Genomic DNA, 21,025 nt, shown 5'->3' with positions numbered 1-21,025 from the left:
CCTTATCATAACAGAAAAAAATATCACTATATTGCTTTCCTCTCAATGATTCAAATGTCATTATTGTGTGCCATGTTTTGGGAAGAAAAAAAATCAATAGGTGTGCAATCCTGTTCAGCAGTTGATATGTCGTGGGATAAAATGAGGGGCTACATGTGTTAGTTTTTTCAACATCAGAACACTCAGAAATAAACTTGAGATATATAACTCAAAATGCCCTCAAAACTGACTCACCAGCAGAATATGACAAAAACATTTGTGATGCACATAGACATAGAATTTGCTTTTTGAAGCCAACATCTCAGGAGAATGTATCATTCTTTGCTTTGAGCAAAGAGTTTAAGAGTTTAAGAGGCATGGAAAGGCATAAGCATTTCAATGCAGATACTGGATTAATCCATCTTGTTGGATAATTTTCTAGCCTTTAACTACTATATCCAAAGACCTTTATTGCTCCATAGGTGTACAAGGTATGCAGGTTAATAAGATTAACAATATCCTTACACCTTGCTTTGGAAAATAGGCAATGGTATTTGGCTACAGTCAAATTCTTTAAATAGTTTGCTGCATGGAAAGGCCCAACATAACATATGGACAGGGCATTTGGGGAGCAAGATACATATAAACGAGAGTGGAGCTCACAAAAGGCAATGTCTCACAGCCTCTGTTTGATTGATTTGAGAGCCATGTCAAAACCCAGATGAGTTAAGAGGAATGTGGAAGGGGCGATGGAGGAGTCCTTCTTATAAATGATTTTAAACAACTGCTTAAACCAACTTGTCCTAAACTCAAAACTCTGATCTTCAGCCAGTATTTAATTGCCCACCACCAGGCTCTTGTTGTCAAGAGTGTTTCCCCAGATTCGAGTAATAAGACACAGGATGGTACACATCTGAGGAGCTGGAAAAGGGCCCACAAAAACTGTGTTTGCTATTGGTCTATTTTTGATGTTAAGCCACCAGTCCAGATGCTGGAAGCATACAGCAGCTGGGAAGCTACCTTAGCATTAAAAATTTTAGTTGTCAAAGGTATGAACTGCCCCTTTTTAGTAACGCAAAATGGCTGAACTACTTACTTGAGTTTTGAGGGTAATAGAAGCAATATAAGTGGACCAGGAAAGTCTGTAGTGAAAAAAAAAAACAGATATTGGATACTTCTAACCTGTTCTAGAGTATGCCCATCAAGAGACCGATGGCATGGGGATTTTTTTCCAAATACCAAACTTTGGATTTCTTGTAGTTGATTTTTAGCTCATTCTGAGAGCAATAATTAAGGAATTTCCTTAGTAAGTAATTTAGACCTGCCCTGGAACGTGAGATGATAGCAGCAGCATCTGCATAAATCAGTAAGGGAAAGATTGCAAAAAGGACTCTGCTTTTGGCTGTTACACTGGAGATTTATCACAGGATGGAGTGGGACTATCAGCCAATGGTTTCCCAAGTTAGAGGGAACAAACCCCCATTGATCACAATAACGGCTTCCTAGTAAGCTATTAAACTACAGTCATTACACATTTGTAACAGCCCAAGTGAATTCTTGCTCATATTTTAATTTTTCTAAGAATTCTTTCTTCTGTTACACACATACTTCTTGATGGCATTTACTGATATGCACAACCGTCACAACAGGGATCAGGAGCAGAAATAGTAGTTTGTGCCATCATGTCAGCCATAAATTTATTGTGAGCCTATAAATATTATAAGGTCATCTTATGTAAGGAATATTTGGAGGTGGCTTATCATTGCCATCATATGAATTGAATATAGCCTACAAAATCTGGCACTCCCTGGCAGTCACCATTACAACTACTAACTGGGCTGATTCTGCTTAATTTACAAGATCAAACAGGTATCACAAAAACTAAATAGGTGGATATTAAATCACATTCTTAGAATCTTTAGAAACATTTGTTATATCAAACTTCCTTTCTCTCTGATTACATATCATATGGCCTTTGTAATGATGTGTTGTTGGTACAGATCAGTTGTATAGTTACAGATAAAGCAGATAAATGAAGGCAGATTAAAGCAGATACACAATGCTTTGGCTTTTCTGTGGACTTCAGTGCTTTTACTCCTCCCTATTCAGTTTGCTTTCATTCAAGCAGTGATTGGAAGCTTTCAGCTTGTAAAAGTTTGGCTAGAATCTTATCCAACTAGAATTTGGTATCTTGGAGGAAAATATAGACATATATTAAGAACCAGGGAACAGATATCTCTGGGTACATGCCTTATCCAAAAGTTTAGGTTTGAAAAACATGACTTATTGGTTGGGCCTTTCATATTTTCTCAACTGCTATGAAAACAATTCAGTATACCCTTTGGGGGACTTCCGGTGAGCCACGATGGCGGCAGGACGGACTTGCTGAGGCTCCTCCAGCAAGCCACTGACTTAGCGGTTGGGTTAGAGCTTTTAGCTCCTCTCTCCCCGGGGATTGAACCGGGGGGGGGGGAACGCAAGCCTCCAAGCGGCGATTGATCCAACGGGAAGTGTCTCGAAAGAGGCACGAACTGAAAGATCTATCAAGCCGGTGAGGTCCGCAAACCGCAAGCCAGGAAGCAGGCGCAAGCCTGCATTTACTGCTGACCGGGCTCATTTTAAACCAGAACGAAGAAGCGGGAAGAAACGGCCCCCTAAACAAAAACTTCAAACCTGACTGGGATATTAATCTGGTTGCAAGAAGACTGACAAATATTTACACTGCAAGTTTGAACTTTATTGGTGAAACTCAGGACGCTTATACTCCTGAGAACACAAGGCATAACCCAGCCACGTTGGAACGGGACTAACAAAGAAGGAAACCTCTCGGGAACCAGAGGAAAAGAGCACTTACCGAATCAGTCAGATCGATCATCGGCTAAGACTAAGCAAGCGGTCGGGTTGAGCATTGGAACTCCCCTCTCCCTAGCAAATCTACGGGAGGAACGCAGGTACCCAAACGGCTGCAAGTCCCCCGATGCGAACCCCTCGGAGGAGGGGTTAGCTAAAGGGACAAGTAAGAGCCGCGGGATTCGCGGACCGTAAGCGAGCGAAAAGGAAGAACAGGAGAAGCAAGAAAGACTATAACAACTGACCTTGACGCCATATTGTTTAGACTACAGAGGGTGCTTCTTGTAAACAAAGTAAGACGGCGGGAAAGAAGCGGAAACGGAAGTGAAAGAAGCGGAAGAAGTCACCAGGGAAGGTCGGAAGGGGAGGCAACAGAGGGAGACGACGTGGACGGAACTAAGGGCGGAACTGGGAGAAGAAAGAAGAAAGAAGAAAGCAGAAGGAGCATCAGAAGACGAGGAACCAGGGCATGCAGATTGGCAGAAATAACAGTAACGATTGGAAGGATCTGAAATAAGATTGAAACATTACAGATTAGAGTTTACGGATAGAGTTGAGAAATGAAGATTGAAGAATAAGAGGCAGATCGGAAGACTAGAACGACTAGAACGAGGTATAAAAAGGGAGTACTACTAATGATAGATTAGAAGGTTTGGAATTATATTGAAGAATAAAGATTGTGGACTGAGCTAACTCAGATACACAGAGTTAGACTATTGAAGACAACGGGGAGAAAATAATAATAATAATAATAATAATAATAATAATAATAATAATAATAATAATAATAAATATATACACAAATACTAAACCACTTTTATTTACGAAGGTTAACCATATAAAATAGTCTGTTGAGTCAATATAGAGGATGGCAGCCCCAAAATTTAAACAAGACCTAAAGGACACTAAGGGATTAACAAGAAGAGCTTCCCAAACAGAAGATCTAACCCTAAAAGATATTCTAAAAGAGATTCAGAAACTTTCAGATAAACAGGATCTAAACATGGAAGATCAGAAAAGGTTTCAGAAAGAAATGCACCAAGAAATGATGGAAATGAAAAGAGAAATAAAAGAAGATATCAATCAGATAAAAGATGAAATGAAAGAAACTCACGAAGATATTGCAGAGCTGAAAAAAGCAAGAGGGAACATAGAAAGGACACAAAATAAATTTCAAAAAAAGATAGAAGATCTGCAAATTAAAAACTCGAAAATAGAAAGATCACAAGAATTGATGGATCTTAAAGAGATGGAATTCCAATTATGATTTAGAAATATTCAAGAGGAAGCCAATGAGAATATAAGACAAATAATAACACAGATCACAGCAAAAATATTACAACGTTCAGCACAGGAAATGGAATTCAAACTGGATAGAATATACAGAATACAAACTAATTGTGATGACCCATGGGCCTTGTAGTCCTGCTCAGGACATTGTAATTCCTGATGAAGATGAAAACTTGGGTTTTTTACCTTCCCAGTCTGAACTGGATTCCTCTCAGCCAGATCTTTCCCAGGCAGATCTGGGAACCTTGCACCTGCAAGAAAGTTGTCTCCCAGAAGTATGTCAAACAAGCCCAGAGCCTACTTCTCCCGTGTTCTTGCGCCGGGAGTTTTGTAAACAACAGAGAAGTTTGGATTCAGCTTCGCGCAGGAGTGCGAGGATTGCAGCTAAGAATGTGGCCAATTAAGACTGCTTCTCGTGAGAATCTTTGGGGAGTCTCACATCTGGTCTCAGAGTTAGCTTTCGGTTCTGATTCCCAGAGAACTGCTTCGGCGGGAAAGCTAGTCTCTATTTAGGTGTTTTACCCGCGTAGTAACTTCGCGGAGTCAATTCGTCAGCCTACGGAGCGAGTTGTGTCTGGACAGCGCGCTCCGGTTCAAGCCTCGCTCCTGCTCAAGCCTTGCCTTGCTATCCAGCCTTCGCCCTGCTTCCCAGCCTTTGTTTATCTACGGACTTTGCCTTGTTTCCCAGGATCAATCCTTGCCTTGTTCCACGGATTTATCAAGTTATTCCACGGACCTTGTTCTTGTTCTTAGTTACCTTGTTCCACGTTCAAGCCTTGTTTTAAGTATCAAGTTATTTCCTAGCCTCGCTCAAGTTTCATGGACTAAAGGACCTTGTCATCTCCCCTCACTTTGCTTGGCAAAGTGAGTGTTTCGGTCATTGGATTACAACTTTGGACCTTAATATTTCTTATTGGACATTGCTTTTTTGGACTAATTCTGACCTTTCCTGAAAGGTCTAATTCTGAACTATTTTCTACACTTGTTTTTATTAACTTTATATATTCCTTCAATAAAGATATTAGATAGATTCTGGCCTCTGTGTATGGTTATTGGTGCTCTGCAGCCTGGGTCGTGACAGTTTGACTCCGCCACCCTAAGCACCAATTAACCTCGGCCAGAATGTCTACCGGAACCGTACCTGGACCGAGCGGCCAGCCGATTACCTACACCATCGACAAGGAAGAGGTGGACCGAATCCGTGATAAGCTCAATGCACAGGATGGAGAAATAAGGGGTTTGAAGGAACGCGGAGTTCGTCTTCCGGCCATGGCGTTGCCAACCAAGTTTACTGGAGAAGCTTCTAAGGTTCATGTCTTCCGTCGCCAATGTCAAGCTTATCTGGAGGCCCGTGCTGCCGAGTTTCCCCAAGAAGACATCAAAGTGGCATGGGTTTACAGTCTTCTAGACGGGCCAACGGCCAGCTGGGCGACGGCACTGTTCGACCAAGCCTCTCCACACCTAAGATCAGCGCAACACTTCTTGGACCACCTCAAGGAGACTTGGGGAATCGAGGACAATTTGGAGGCAGCCGGTCACAAACTCCGTCGCCTTTTCCAAGGAGACAGACCTATGTCTCAGTATATAGCCGAGTTCCGAGTGCTGGCCCACAACACCGGCTGGAACGATGTAGCCCTCAGGGGACAATTCCGGGAGGGTCTCAACATTGAAATGCTGGAAGAAATCTCCAAGGTGGATCCTCCCCAGACCCTCGAGGCACTCATTGATCAATGTTTACGGGCTGAAGTCATGATTGCCAACAGAAAACAGTGGGTTCGAGGCCAGGGCAGTAGAGCCGGGGCAAAACCCCCCGCTCCCGCCAGCGTTCAGCCACGTCCGGTGTGGAGACCCCCACCGCCAACCCCATACCCCAGAGGAGGCGAGGAGGTGCCGATGCAGTTGGGCAATGTGCGTCCCAGACTAGATGCCGCCGAGAAGGCCCGTCGTCAACGCTTAAACCTCTGCTGGTACTGCGGGAACGGGGGCCACTTCGCCAGAGAGTGCCCAGCCAAAGGGAAGCCTGCCGCCCGTCTTGCGGCGGCGTCCTCCACGGAGACGAAGGCGTCTGAGCCGACTGGCACACAGCCGGCGGGGGAAGCCAACGACCGGGTGTAGAGAGGCTCGCCAACCCGGTCAAAAAATCCATCCAAGAGCCGCCAACCGGGGTCCTGTTCCTTCTCGTGGTCACATTATGGTCAGCAAAAAGGGGACCCGTCATGATCCACGCCATGATAGACTCTGGAGCTACCAACAATTTCATCGATAGAGAGTATGCCGACTCTCTGGGATTACAATATCATGATTTCAAGAATGCCCGTGTGGTGCAAGCCATAGACGGCCGTCCCCTCAAGACGGGCCCCGTAAGTCAGTGGTCGGAACCCACCAGGATGTGGATAAGGGAACATATGGAAGAGATTTCCTTCTTTGTTACCGAGGTCCCCCATTTCCCTGTGATTTTGGGAATTCCATGGCTGACTCTCCACGACCCTAACATTTCCTGGTCCAACAGAGAACTGCAGTTTGCTTCACCGTACTGCCAAAACCATTGCCTCGTAGCCAAGGTATGCCATGCCACAGACACCGAGCCCATCATCACCTTGCCAAAGAAGTACTCCGAGTATTGGGATGTATTCAATGAGAAAGAAGCCGAAAAATTACCCCCACATAGACCTTATGACTGTGCCATTGACTTGGTGGAGGGGGCCCCGATCCCGCGAGGGCATCTCTACTCCCTGACTGAACCAGAGCAAGAAGCTCTCAGGGAATTCCTAGAGACAAACCTTCGCAAGGGATTCATCAGACCCTCTCAATCCCCAGCCGCCTCCCCAGTGATGTTTGTGAAGAAGAAGTCAGGGGAACTACGCTTGGTGGTGGACTACAGAGCATTGAACAATATCACCAAGCGGAACAGCTATCCCCTGCCCTTAATCTCGGATCTACTGGATCGGCTTCAAGGAGCCAAGGTTTACACCAAGCTGGATCTTCGGGGGGCTTACAACTTAGTTCGCATCAGGGAAGGGGACGAGTGGAAGACCGCCTTCCAGACCAAATTCGGATTATTTGAGTCCCGAGTTATGAATTTCGGTTTATGCGGAGCCCCCGCAACGTTCCAGCATTTTGTCAATGACATTTTTCAGGACTATCTAGACAGGTTCTTGATAATCTACCTGGACGATTTTTTGGTGTTTTCCAGATCACAATCAGAACATGAGAACCACGTCAAAATGGTGTTACAACGATTGCGGGATCATGGACTTTATGCCAAGCTGGAAAAATGCGCTTTTGATCTACAAGAGGTAGATTTCCTTGGTTACCGCATCTCGCCTCTAGGGCTTTCCATGGATCCAGCCAAAGTTTCAGCAGTATTGGAATGGCGGGCGCCAACTAACAAGAAAGAGGTGCAGCGTTTCTTGGGGTTCGCGAACTACTACCGCAAGTTCATTCCAGATTTTGCCCGCTGGTCCGACCCCATCACTAGCTGCATCCGTGGAAAGCAGCCTTTCCGCTGGACTGATCAAGCAGAGAAAGGGTTCCAGCAACTAAAGAAACTATTCACCTCCCAGCCAATTCTACAGCACCCAAATCCTGGAACCCCTTTTGTGGTGCAAGCGGACGCCTCTGATGTGGCAATTGGGGCTGTACTCTTACAACCGGTGGGAGATCACCTCCACCCCTGTGCCTTTTATTCTCGTCAACTAACCACACCAGAGAGGAATTACACCATTTGGGAAAAAGAACTACTGGCCATAAAGGCAGCCTTTGAAACTTGGAGACATTGGCTAGAAGGGGCCAAATTTCCCATTGAAGTCCACACTGATCATCGTAATCTAGAACATCTAAGAACTGCCCGCAAACTAAATCAGAGGCAGCAACGTTGGGCTTTATTCTTTGAACGTTTCAACTTTCAGATCCATTATGTGACCCCAGCCCAAACCAAGCAAGCAGACGCCCTGTCACGTAAACCGGAATACGCTGCAGGACGCAAGGAGACCCTTGAATCCCAACTGCTACAACCTGAGAACTTTGCCACGCTCACGGTGGGGAACACCAAATCCATTCCCATTGGTTCAACTTCCCCTACTCCAGGACCCATCTGTGCTCAAGAAATCAGGGCTAGTCAGCAAGCAGATGCCTGGGCGCAGGACCAACTTCGCCAAGGTCTGCATTTCCCCTTTTCGCTTAAAGATGGGCTGCTCTGCTATAGAAATCATGTTTATATCCCACCCGGACCGGGCAGGGAAAAAGCGCTTCGTCTGTGTCATGACTGCAAACCAGCAGGACACTTCGGACTATTTAAAACTATGCATTTGATCCTAAGGGATTTTTGGTGGCCCAAGATCCGCAAGGATGTGGAAAAATATGTCAACACCTGCCCAGTATGCCAGCGCTCCAAGATACGAAGGGAGAAGCCCTCAGGACTTTTACACCCCCTTCCTACCCCATCTCGCCCATGGAAAATAATTTCCGCGGATTTCATCACTGACCTACCACCTTCCTGTGGATTCACCACGATCTTAGTGGTGGTGGACCTATTCACCAAGTTAGCCCATTTCATTCCCTGCGAAGGCCTCCCCACGGCCAAGGAAACTGCGGATCTATTTCTTCAACATGTTTTCAGACTACATGGATTGCCCAAGAGTTTAGTCACAGACCGTGGATCTCAATTCACCTCTCGTTTTTGGAAGGCACTACAAAAACTATTGGGCATAGACTCTCGCTTATCTTCAGCTCATCATCCCCAAACAGATGGGCAAACGGAGCGCACCAATGCCACTTTGGAGCAGTATCTTCGCTGTTATGTAAACTATCAACAGGACAATTGGGCTTCTCTGTTACCACTGTCTGAGTTTGCCTACAACAATGGAGTTCAAGCTTCTACAAAAGAAACGCCGTTCTTTGCAAACTACGGCTTCCATCCACGTTTCTTCCCCCCTGTCATTGAAACTTCAGAGGTTCCCGCAGCAGAGGATTGGCTGCAGGAACTCACAGCGGTGCAACAACTTTTGCTCCAGCAACTGGACCAAGCCAAGGAGGACTATAAACGCCACGCTGACAAACATCGCCAGCCGGGCCCCGAAATCAAGGTAGGAGATCGGGTTTTCCTGTCCACTCGCTTTCTGCCCTCCCACCGCCCTTGCCGGAAGTTAGATGCCCGTTTCATTGGTCCCTATCCAGTGGTGGCGCAATTAAACCCCGTGACTTTCAAACTCCAACTTCCGCGTTCAATGCGCATTCACCCCGTGTTTCACCGTTCCCTGCTCCTTCCGGCGGATGGTGTGCGACCTGATACAGACCAACCGGCCCCCCCTCCTGTTTTGATGAATGGGGAGGAGGAGTTCGAGGTTGAGGACATTTTGGATTCTCGCTTTCACCGCCGCCGCCTACAATATCTCATTGACTGGGTGGGTTTTGGCCCTGAGGAACGCTCTTGGGAAGACGCCTCCACAGTCCATGCTCCTGATCTAACCCGTCGCTTTCATCAGACCTATCCCACCAAACCACGACCTCGCGCCTCGGGGAGAGGGCCCCAGTTTGGGAGGGGCCTTGAGGAGGGGGATAGTGTGATGACCCATGGGCCTTGTAGTCCTGCTCAGGACATTGTAATTCCTGATGAAGATGAAAACTTGGGTTTTTTACCTTCCCAGTCTGAACTGGATTCCTCTCAGCCAGATCTTTCCCAGGCAGATCTGGGAACCTTGCACCTGCAAGAAAGTTGTCTCCCAGAAGTATGTCAAACAAGCCCAGAGCCTACTTCTCCCGTGTTCTTGCGCCGGGAGTTTTGTAAACAACAGAGAAGTTTGGATTCAGCTTCGCGCAGGAGTGCGAGGATTGCAGCTAAGAATGTGGCCAATTAAGACTGCTTCTCGTGAGAATCTTTGGGGAGTCTCACATCTGGTCTCAGAGTTAGCTTTCGGTTCTGATTCCCAGAGAACTGCTTCGGCGGGAAAGCTAGTCTCTATTTAGGTGTTTTACCCGCGTAGTAACTTCGCGGAGTCAATTCGTCAGCCTACGGAGCGAGTTGTGTCTGGACAGCGCGCTCCGGTTCAAGCCTCGCTCCTGCTCAAGCCTTGCCTTGCTATCCAGCCTTCGCCCTGCTTCCCAGCCTTTGTTTATCTACGGACTTTGCCTTGTTTCCCAGGATCAATCCTTGCCTTGTTCCACGGATTTATCAAGTTATTCCACGGACCTTGTTCTTGTTCTTAGTTACCTTGTTCCACGTTCAAGCCTTGTTTTAAGTATCAAGTTATTTCCTAGCCTCGCTCAAGTTTCATGGACTAAAGGACCTTGTCATCTCCCCTCACTTTGCTTGGCAAAGTGAGTGTTTCGGTCATTGGATTACAACTTTGGACCTTAATATTTCTTATTGGACATTGCTTTTTTGGACTAATTCTGACCTTTCCTGAAAGGTCTAATTCTGAACTATTTTCTACACTTGTTTTTATTAACTTTATATATTCCTTCAATAAAGATATTAGATAGATTCTGGCCTCTGTGTATGGTTATTGGTGCTCTGCAGCCTGGGTCGTGACACTAATTATTCCAAGCGTAATAAAGTGGCAAGAGATGTAATAGTACACTTCGTAAAAAAGAGAACCAGAGATGAGATATTGAAGACCAACAGCTCTCAGCCAAGTTATTATAATGAAAACAAAGTCATAATCCTAAAAGAAGTTCCCTTACCAATATTGAATAAAAGAAGAAATTACCTTTTCCTCACAGAGGAATTAAAAAAACGTAAAATTAGATTCCGTTGGGAAAAGATAGAAGGTGTAATGGTCACATATAAAAACGAGAAATATTGGCTTACGATGTTAGACAAAGCGAAAGAATTCTATAAAAATTTGATGAAGGACAATTTTACAGAGACCCAGGAGACATTTTTACCAGAAAGGAAAAAGAAAAGATTCCTTTCACCTCAAGGTGCAGAATCATCAACAGTAACAAATGAAAATATGGAAGTGAACATACCGGAGCCAACCACGGAGGAGGAGGACGAAGAGGCAGTGGAAGAGGATATTGGAATTACAACTATAGGACTTCAAAAGGAACGAGATGAATGAACTTACACAACAAATAAAATGCTACTCAAATAATGTGAACGGTTTAAATTCCCCAAATAAAAGAAATGCACTTACACACCAAATTAAGAAAGGTAAATTTGATATTATTTCTTTTCAAGAAACCCATGTTTCACAAAGACATGGAGCACATTTAATGAATAAGGCTTACAGAAAAGAATTCTACTCTTCGGACATAAAGAAGAAAAGGGGGGTGGTCACATATATAAACAATAATATCCCAGCAGAATTGAAATTTAAAGACTCAGAGGGGAGGGTGGTGGCTGTGGAAATTACAATTGGAAACCAAAAAATATTAATATGTAACATTTATGCCCCAAATGGCCCCAAGACTCAATTTGTAAAATACTTGAAAGAACAGATTGAAAATACTCAATTGGAACATGTGATAATCCTAGGAGACTTTAATGGGGTACTGGACACAAAACTGGATAAATCAAGTAACAAAAGGAGTAACAAAGATACGCAAAGCTCATTACCAAAAAATTTCATTCGGTTGAAGGAAGAATTTGACCTTGTAGACGCCTGGAGATTAAAAAATCCATCAAGTAAAGACTATACGTTTTATTCTCACAGGCATGCTAGGTGGTCAAGAATCGATATGATATGGACAACTAGAACAATATTCACCAAAATTGATAAGATTTCTATTCTCCCTCGTGACAAATCAGACCACTGCCCCATAGAAATGATTATAAACTATAAAAAGATTATACCCAAATGGAGATTTGATGAAAATTTGTTGAAAAAAGAAGATATCGAGAGATATAAAAGATTATCAAAGGAATACTTCGATCTCAATGTCAATTCGGATATTAAGGACGCAATCATTTGGGACGCCTACAAGGCAGTAATTAGGGGTCATCTTATACAGCAAAAAGCGAGAATAAATAAAGAAAAATCAAAGAAAATGAGGGAAATAAATCTACAAATTGAAAGAAATGAGAAGATATTGAAGAACTCGCCAAGTAATAGTAAGATAGATAAAGAACTTAAGGACTTAAAAAGGGAGAAGAGCCGAATGGAACTTAACCAGACCGCCAACCAACTAAGATTCATCAAGCAATTTAACTTCGAGAATGCTAATAAACCAGGGAAGTGGTTGGCGAGGAAAATACGAAAGAAGAAACAAATACAACAAGTGACACAAATCATGAAAGATAAGGAATGCATTACTAGGGATGAAGACATTCTACAAGAATTTAACAAATCTTATGCACAATTATATAAAGATGACAAAATTGATATGACAAAAATAACACAATATCTGGGAAATCAAAGACTAGAGAAAATCAGTGAACAACAGAGAGAAATTCTTAACAAAGAAATCTCAGAAAAGGAAATAAAAAAAGCAATTAACTCTTTGAAACCAAATAAATCACCGGGACCTGACGGCTTCTCAGTAAATTTCTACAAAATAATGCAGGATATAGTAGTGGTCCACTTGAAAAGGTTAATGAACAGGGTATTGCAAAATAAAGAAATACCGGACACCTGGAGAGAGGCAGAAATAATCGCCATACCCAAGGAAGAACAAGATACCTCAGATGTAAGGAACTATCGCCCCATTTCCCTGTTGAATACAGACTATAAAATATTTACTTGTATATTGGCTAATAGGTTTAAAGAATTTTTAAATGATTGGATTAACCCAGAACAAACAGGCTTTCTTCCAGGAAGGAAAATGAAAGACAATGTTAGATGCATCTTGGATATAATCGAGTACTATGATTGGAATCATCAAAAAGAAGTAGCACTGCTTTCCATTGACGCAGAAAAAGCATTTGATAACTTGAATTGGTCTTTCTTTAAATTATTATTCAAAGAAATAGATGTCGGATATCAATTTTACATTGCAATAGATACGATTTATGACAATCAAAGAGCTAAAATTATGATCAACGGCCAATACACAAAGAACATAAAGATTGAAAAAGGGGTAAGACAGGGATGCCCTGTCTCCCTTGATCTTTATCTTTGCATTAGAAATCTTATTTAAAAACCTAAAAAACAATCAAGGACTGAAAGGCACAAAAATTTTGAAAAATGAGATTAAATATAGAGCATTTGCTGACGATATCATTTGCGTTATTGAAGACCCGAAAGTACAATTATTTAAGTGGATAACTAAAATTGAAGAATATGGAGAAATAGCAGGTTTCCATTTAAACAGAAAAAAGACGAAGATATTAACAAAGAACATGACTAAGGCAAATCAAGAGATATTGCAAAACATGACAGGAATTTCGATAACCAAAAAAATCAAATATTTAGGAATTTGGCTGACAGCTAAGAATTCACAACTATCAGAAAATAATTATAAATTAAAATGGAAGGAAATAAAGCAATATCTACAAAAGTGGCAGAATTTAAACATCTCACTATTAGGAAGAATCGCAACAATTAAGATGAACATTTTGCCGAAAATGCTTTATTTGTTTCAAAATTTACCCATAATTAGATCGGCGAAAACATTTGTGGAATGGAATAAAGATCTCTCCAAATTCATATGGAATGGAAAAAAACCCAGAATCAGATATGCAACAATGACAGAGAAAAAAGACAGAGGGGGATTTGGCTTGCCAAATTTAAAACTTTATTTTGAGGCATGTGCTCTGACATGGATTAAGGACTGGTGCAACTTAAAGAAAGAAAATATATTAAACTTAGAGAACTTTGATTTGAGAAGAGGTTGGCACGCGTACATATGGTACGATAAAAAACGCATAGAAAAAACCTTTGGTAATCATTTCATTCGGTCATCATTGATTAAAGTTTGGGAAAAATATAAAAAATTGATGTAGGATAAAACACCTCTATGGATTTCACCATTAGAAGAAAATAATAGAAAACTATTAGGTTGGTCAGAATGGCCAACCTATAAAGAAATTTTATTTAAGAAAAACAATGGATTCCAAATTAGACCCCTAGAAGAACTAAAAAGAAAATTTAGGAACTTATCGGGGTTACAATATGCCCAGATTAAGGAAAAATTCGTGCTAGACAGTAAAGTGGGCTTTTGTTCCAATGAAAAATTCTGGGATAGGATACTCCAATCAGATAAGAAAGAAATAACCAAAATCTATGGTAGATTACTAGAATGGACTAACGTTACTGAGGAAGTCAAAGGTTGCATGGTAAAATGGGCTCAAAATATTGGACATTCAATAAATATGACCGAATGGAAAACATTATGGAGGAAAAAAATAAAATATACCTACGCATGGAACTTAAAAGAAAATTGGTTAAAATCTTTCCACAGGTGGTATATTACACCCAAAATGTTGGGAAAAATGCATAAGGGAACTCAAAACACCTGTTGGAAATGTAAAAACCACGTCGGTTCATACTATCATGTATGGTGGACATGTAATGAGACAGGCAAATTCTGGAAAAGGATACATACTGAATCTCAGAAAATTTTAGGGAAAAAATTCCCAATGAAACCAGAATATTACCTACTAAACTTGACTGACTCAGAAACAAAATTTAATGCAAACGAAGATAAGATATTTACCTATATTAACACAGCTGCAAGGATTGTCTATGCAAAACATTGGAAATCACAATTGATTCCAGGAAAGGAAGAATGGCTCGATAAAATAGAAGATATTAGGGACATGGACGAATTAACGTTTCTACTAAAGATGCATAGAGGACAGCCAATAAAAAAGACGGACTGGGATCAATATAAAAAATATGTGGACAAGTTGTAAGAATTAAGCCTTGTTATGAGAGATTTAAACAGGACATACCAACACAACCAGGACTGAAAAATAAATATAAACATGACTTAAATTGATACCCATAAGGGAAGAAGGGAAGTACAATATATATGTCAGTGTTTTTTTTTTTCTTTTCTTTTCTTTCACTTTTTGGTCTTGTCTGTAATAGTTTTTAATTGACAATATTATGTGTTGTGAAAATTCAATAAAAATCATTAATCAAAAAAAAGAAAACAATTCAGTATACCTTTTGACATATTCAATGCAGGTTTTTTTTACACAAAACAAATTAGTCACAAAATGTGAAAATATCATCCACAGAGGTGTACAGTGGGAAGAAAAAAAAGTCTTTTTAATTCTTGGATATAGCCACAAAATAAACTGAAATGTGTGTCCCTAGCTGATTTCAACACTAACATTTCTTTAGCACCTAAAAGCTTTCTGTTGCTGTCATTGCTTAAAACGTTGTGCACAATCAAAATCTCATTAATCTATTGGAAATGTCTTATGAGCACCTCTGCTTTAAGATTTCACACTGGAACACTTCATTTTCAAGTATTGCAATCCTTCCTGAGATTTTTTTCATACGGTAGGCTAAGAATTATAATAAGCAAGCATTGAGAATCTGACTGAATTTATGTGTTGAAAGCAGTGGGATTGAGTGCCTAAACATCAAAATATTTGGCAGCACCTTGTGAAGAAGAGATTCTAGTTCTTACTAACTTGCTTGTAATTCCATTCTTCGTTCCAATTTGCTGGCCTGTGCCCTTTGCTTATATCTTCAAATAAAAAAAATCCAGACAAAGCCTGCTGCAATAGGATTTAAACAGCCTAACTGTGTGCTGGACTTGCAACCGAAAAGAACAGAATAATGGGCCACTGACTTGGAAAATTTATTTTTAATCTATTAGATAATCATAACCGATGTAGCACTTCGAACAAGATTTACCTGCTAACTTGGTGAACTTATATAGACATTTTGTATGATGAGATACTTAGACAATGTCATTTGATATGGTTCAAACAAATTACTGCTGTGGGTCGAGAAAATAAACCTTCCAGCTACATAAGCACTGGAAAATCAAAGCCCATTTAGTACAAAAACAAAACAATAGATTCTGACACTTTCAGTATTAAAACAAAATGAGTTATAGCCAAAGAACCATCAGCTCTTGTTTCATTGCAGTCTTGTGGAATATTAAACAGAAGACACAGCCCAAGTCATTTTGATTTCAACATAGTTTCCTAACAGAGTACTGGAAATCATAGTATTTTAACTTTAAGGTACTGTCTTATAAGCTCATCTTAATATATAAATGCAGCAGATGCTTTGTTCTCAAAGGATAGCATGACAATTATAGTATGTAACACCATAGAGCCATCTATCTACATTTTAAAACGCTATTTAAAGTGATTTTAGAACAACTATGATCAAAAGAAAAGAGAAAAAGGTGTCTATGAAAGCAGAAAGAGGTTCTCTTAAAAAAAAGTGGGTAGTTTTGGATGCCTTCTATCTACAACATTGCTTTTAATTTTAGAAACTGCTCTTCTGAAATGTACTTCCAAGGGCTGAAATCTGAGACCTCTTTGATTGATGGGATTTCTGCTTTAGAGATAGGAAGGCAGTTCTCAAAATGGATGGTCAATTTCTGTCTGGTACAACCTTTGCCTGTATTTATATCCACACATTTGTTTCACCCCAATAATCTGTGATCTTTTTTTAAAAAAAAACAAAACTCTAAAATTGTGTGCATGGTGAATTATTGCATAGAGTAATTAAAGCTTTTGTAATCTGTGTTCCTAAAATACCTTTAAAACTGTTTAAACTGCCAAGAAATATGTTCCAATACCATATTCAAGACAGTTGAGGAAGAAGTGGCTTAGCGATTATTTTTTGATCAATACTTTACTTTAAGCAATGTGACTCAGATCAGATCAGTTGAACTAGAATTTACAATCTATCTTACTCTTGAAGCGTTGGTTATTGTTTACAGGGGAAATATTATTATTTGTTTGGCCACTTATCTCTGTTCAGTGTTATTTGTAAAGGATTTTTTTAAAGGAACAAATCTAGCACCGGTGCATCATGGATCAAAACCCGTGCAAGACTTCATAAATTCTCTGTCTTTCATCCTTCCCCTGCCATTTTCTTTTATTTTTAAAATTCTTAGCTGTTATATTTGAATGGTGACCACACAGGCAATTATAAACGTATGCATCAATGCCATGTTCTTTAACAGTCATTTATTAAAATGAGTAATTATCTCAAGTAGCAGATGCTGAGAGGTAGTATCAAGGCATTGGAGGAAAGAGCTGAAAGACACCCAACTTGGTCTGCAGTCCTCTAAGGCAGTGGTTCCCAACCTGGGGTCCCCAAATGGTTTTGGTCTTCAACTCCCAGAAATCCTAACAGTTGGTAAACTGGCTGGGATTTCTGGGAGTTGTAGGCCAAAAACATCTGGAGACCCCAGGTTGAGAACCACTGCTCTAAGGTATCCCACTCTGATGTGTTAGTGAAGGTGTTAATAGCTATTTATTTATTGTATTTTAACTGAATTCTTTTAATAATTGTCCTAGTTTAATTTTATTTTAATATAGTACTTCTTCAATTCTGAGATGTCATTGATTGTAAGACACACACTAATTTCAGTACCACCAATAGAAAAAAAATTGAGAGAGAACCCACAACTAAGACACACCTAATTTTAGAGACATTTATATGGGTGGTGGGAGTGCGTCTTAGAACTGAAAAACTACAATATGTACTTCTTGCATGTTTTTGTCAGGGGATGATGGGTAGCAGAGTGAAATCCAAAAATTCACCATCCCGGTCTTCACCTCCTTCTCTCCAGACTGTCTCCCGGTGTGGAAAAACCAGCACTGGACAAACACACTCCAGCAGACGAGGTTTCGGTTGGAAATCCAACGGCAATCAATCTTTATTTACAAGACTATATACAAAATAGAGTAAATCAGTCCTTCTCTCCATGAGTGCTTGCCGAAGCGACTCATGCACACACACACACACACTGCTCTACAGCTCTTCTCCGCTCTACTCAGGAAACTCCTCTGCATTCCACAGGAACAAGCAGAAAGTCCCGGTCAAAACAAACTTGACCCCATTGGTCCTGTGATACATCAATCATAGCAGACTCTCATTAACTCCATAACTGCTGAAATGCCTTGCCGAAAAACTAACACATAAGGCATTTCTAATAACCCAGATTGATTTTAACATTTCACAATACACAATACCCTGACAGTTTTTAATTTTATCATTGTTTAAAAAGGTTATGAGTTAGTTTGGGTCTTGGTTTCCAAAAATAAAAATTGGGGTTTGGGGGGTGGAGAAGAAGCAAGAGAAGGATGAGGACTTCTATTACCAGAGTTGAGAAAAAATCATCTATATTAATTCATATTCACACACACATGTCAGAACAATAAAAGGCCTGGTCATGTCCATGCTCTGATTGGCTGAAAATGTAACACAACCAGTGACAATTCTCAAAACCCTCTCTTGTGGTTTGTCTTATTTTAAAAAAAGGTTATGGTAAAAATATAAAATAATTCTAAAAAATCAGCAGTTTGGTGAATTGTTCTGAAACTTGGCAGGCCTGCATTTGCAAATGGGTTCTAAAACTGAGGTAGGTTTCATGCAGATAGGCTTTAAAATAACTGAGGATTGAGCCTTTAAAGTTTCCCATTATAACCAATGGGCCAAATCTTTGCCAAATGACAATGGCAACACTCCTCCCAATTTGAGTAATTTCCCAGTAAACAGAATGAGAGATTCGCCAAAAATGGACCCCAAAACAGCATGCCTTTTGGCCAAATTGCACAAGCCTACTGGCCAATCTGCCGCAGGATGAGAAGGAGCTTGTAACACACTGGAACCAAAACAGAAGAAACATTGGCTTGACTATAGGAGAGAACTAGACTGCCCTGACAGCTTTCCATGCTGCACTCCTGCTTATTAACCATCTAAAGAGGGCTGTGTAATATTTTTAAAGCTAAACTAAGTGCTTTTAATGTTCCAATGATTTCATAAAGCAGAGTCATGTCCTCTGCTCTCCACTGAAATCAGTGAGACAGATTTCATTAGAGAGGGTAAGGTAGTTGCCTCAAGCAGCAGATATTGGGAAGCAACTGGCTGACAGCTGAGTGTTAGATGAGATCAGTGTGTGCTTTGCAGCCTTTCCCATACCCGTTAGCTTAGTTTGCTGCCTTTAGTCAAAGTGATACATTTTGTCCCAGTGCCAGCATATCTAATAAAATTCACTGCTGTTTCAGCTGGTGTTCAGGCAATGTGAAGACAACACATTTTTGTTATTGACCTAAGGCCACTTGAATGTCTTTACCCAATCTTGGCTTAATCCTGTGCAAGTCCACTCTGGGGAAGACCCTCTGAATTTAACAGTGTGTGTCTTGAAATTAATTATCTGTATCCTTACACAAGCTTAAGTATTGTTGTGCCAAAGAGACCTAGATTCTGTTATCTATTTGTTTCTCTACCTTTAGCTATAGTTAGCTGTCCATACCCATGGATTCTGTATTCATAAATTCAACCATCCTCAGCTTGAAAACACTGTCTTCCACTTTTGCTGGAATTAGGGTCTGACTGTATTTCTGAAAAACCACAAATAAAGTAATTGTTATTTTTAAACTGGGAGAAGGTCTTTCAGCAGAACCAGCCCTAGGTATTTTTCAAGTGTAGGCGAACAGAATTTTGCCCTCCCCCCCCCCCCACAAACCAATCACTGAAAAATAAAAGCGTTGGATAAGTGAAAATGTTTGATAATAAGGAGGGATTAAGGAAAAGCCTATTAAACATCAAATTACATTAAGATTTTACAAATTAAGCACTAAAACATCATGTTCTACAACAAATCAACAGAAAAAGCAGTTCAATACCTTGTGGAGGCAGGCCGCAGGAGACAGGAGTTGCCTTGATGGTGCCCCCAACAAGATGGCGCCACAGGCAACTGCCTAGTTGGCCTGGTGGTTGAACCACCTCTGTCTTTCAGCATGACTCTGTTGTTGATTTCTGCTGGAAGCTGGCCATAGAATAACATAGGGAGACTCAGAAATTCCAAGAGAGGGTTCTTTTAAAAGATATCTCTAGGGAATGCTGTGAGGTTTTCTGGCTGTATTACCATGTTCCAGCAGCATTCTCTCCTAATGTGTTACCTGTATCTGTGGCTGCCATTTTTAGAGGTCCCGTTGGCAGTGAGGCACGTGGAGTGTATATATATCTGTGAATGTCTAGGGTGGGAAAAAGAACCCTTTACCGGTTAAAGCAAGTGTGACTGTTGTAACTAGCAAGTTTGAATTAACATTTGAGTAGCCATGAAGTTTCCAAAGTCAATCAGTGAGGGTAACTGCACACTTGCATAGGGATAGCCTAGCCTTTGCTTCCTGGAGGCATCCTCTGTTTAGGAAATTTTAACTGGCCCTTGGTTGCTTGTTGTCTGGAGTTCTTTTTCTGAGTGGCGTTCATTCTGTCTTGATTCTGGTGTTTTTTAATACTGGTAGCCAGATTTTTCTTCATTCTCATGGTTTTCTCCTTTCTGATAAAATTGTCCACATGCTTGTGAACTTCAGTTGCTTCTCTGTGTAGTCTGACATGGTGGTTGTTAGAGTGGTCCAGCATTTCTGTGTTCTCAAATAATATTCTGTGTCCAGGTTGATTCATCAAGTGCTCTGCTATGATTGACTTTTCTGGTGTATTAATCTGCAGTGCCTTTCATGCTTTTTTGATATGTGTTTGGGCGTTACATTTGGTGGTCCCTATGTAGACTTATCCATAGCTTGCATGGTATATGGTAGACTCCTGCAGTGGTTAGAGGATCCCTTTGCTGAATGTAGCAATTTTTTAAATTTTCTGTAGATTGTTTATAGGTTATGTTTCCTCATGAGATTCCCTATGTGGTCAGTGGTTCCCTTGATGTATGATAAGAACACTTTTCCTCTAGTTGAATATTTGCCTTTACTCCTGTGGCTTGTTCTTGGCCTTGCAGCTCTTCTGATATCTGTCATAGAATACCCATTAGCATATAGAGCCCAGTTTAGGTGGTTCAATTCACCTTGGAGGAGGTGGGGTTT

General features: G+C 41.0%; 1 long non-coding RNA gene across 1 annotated transcript in view; it reads right to left on the bottom strand.

The window, feature by feature from the left end:
- Positions 1-21,025, bottom strand: part of LOC134296599 (uncharacterized) — a 443,110-nt gene that overhangs the window by 32,551 nt on the left and 389,534 nt on the right. The window lies entirely within an intron of this gene.

Source organism: Anolis carolinensis, chromosome 2 (assembly GCF_035594765.1).
Source record: "Anolis carolinensis isolate JA03-04 chromosome 2, rAnoCar3.1.pri, whole genome shotgun sequence".
Classification (NCBI taxonomy): Eukaryota; Metazoa; Chordata; class Lepidosauria; order Squamata; family Dactyloidae; genus Anolis; species Anolis carolinensis.
Note: the sequence above shows the minus strand (reverse complement) of the source record. Positions and strands in the feature narration are given on the sequence as shown.